This window comes from Galeopterus variegatus, unplaced genomic scaffold (genome assembly GCF_000696425.1).
Source record: "Galeopterus variegatus unplaced genomic scaffold, G_variegatus-3.0.2 Scaffold6793, whole genome shotgun sequence".
Classification (NCBI taxonomy): domain Eukaryota; kingdom Metazoa; phylum Chordata; class Mammalia; order Dermoptera; family Cynocephalidae; genus Galeopterus; species Galeopterus variegatus.
Window position 1 is genome coordinate 53346 of NW_007732904.1, and position 1233 is coordinate 54578.

Here is a 1233-nt window from a genome sequence, read left to right on the forward strand (position 1 = left end):
TCCTCTTAATACTGCCTTGCCTCTATCCCATAGGTTTTGATATATTGTTTCTGTCTTCATCTGTGTTTTAAGAAATAGTTTGATTTCCTTCTTAATCTCTTCTTCGACCCATTGGTTGTTCAGGAGCATGTTGTTTAATTCCATATATTTGTGTAGTTTTGGAAGTTCCTCTTATTATTGAATTCTAATTTTATTCCACTATGGTCAGAAAAAATATTTGATATAATTTTGATTTTTTTTAACTTGTTCAGACTAGTTTTGTGGCCTAGCATATGGTCAATCCTGGAGAATGTTCCATGTGCTGATAAAAAGAATGTGTATTCTTAAGCTGTTGGATGAAATGTTCTGTAAATGTCTTCTAGGTGCATCTGGTCTATGGAGCCATGTAAATCCAATATTGATATTTTATTTATTTATTTATTTATTGTTTGGTTTTTTGAATGTCAAGTATCTTTGGTACATTCTTGTATTATCATCATAGTCTTTTCATCAAGATACATAACAATGGTAGCAGGTTTCTTTTTAAAGCTTCGTATTAAATATTAAATATTTTCCTCATTTTAATTTTACATTACTCTGCCAAGAAAAAATAAATAAATAAAACTCAAGTTATGTGAAGCCTGGTCACACTTCCATGATCAGCTTGGCTATGAAAAAGTTGGTGGTTTTATTCTTCCTGCTGTGTAAGAAGGACCACGTTATAATTGTTTTTGAAAAGTGTGCTACAAAAATGGATGGCCTGTTATAAGCCAGATTACAAAGTAAGGATGGGATAAGAGAATGATATTTTCTTCCAAAAATAAACACAGAATTTCTGAAGAGTCCCAGTTCATAATTTTTCTCAAAATGACTGGAGGAGAAGTAAAATCTCAACATGAACTTCAAAGTACAGTCTCTATGAGGGGCGGATAGTTGCATTGCTGAGGAGGGGTATGAGGAGAGGGATGGCTAGGTTTGACCATCCCCAGCAAGGGGAATAGAATTGGAAAGTTTATTGCCCAGTGAGTGTGAAAGTGGGCAGCAGCTTGGTTGGTACTGAATTCTCTAAGGTTTCTTCTAGAAACAGATAATTCAGACTCTTTCTCTCACTTCAGCAAATTTGTTATTTTTAAAAGCACATAAGAGTTCCGGTAAAGATGGTGGAATAGATGGTCCCCAGCATCACTCTCTTGCACAAACCAACCAATTTACAACTATAAAAATGTAACATCAGCCAAGCTGGGGCTGCTGGAG

The 1233-nt window shown here is 34.8% G+C and overlaps 1 pseudogene; it reads right to left on the reverse strand.

Annotated features, from left to right (window-relative positions):
• Positions 1–624: 624 nt before the first annotated feature.
• Positions 625–1233, reverse strand: part of LOC103606711 — an 18042-nt pseudogene continuing 17433 nt past the window's right edge.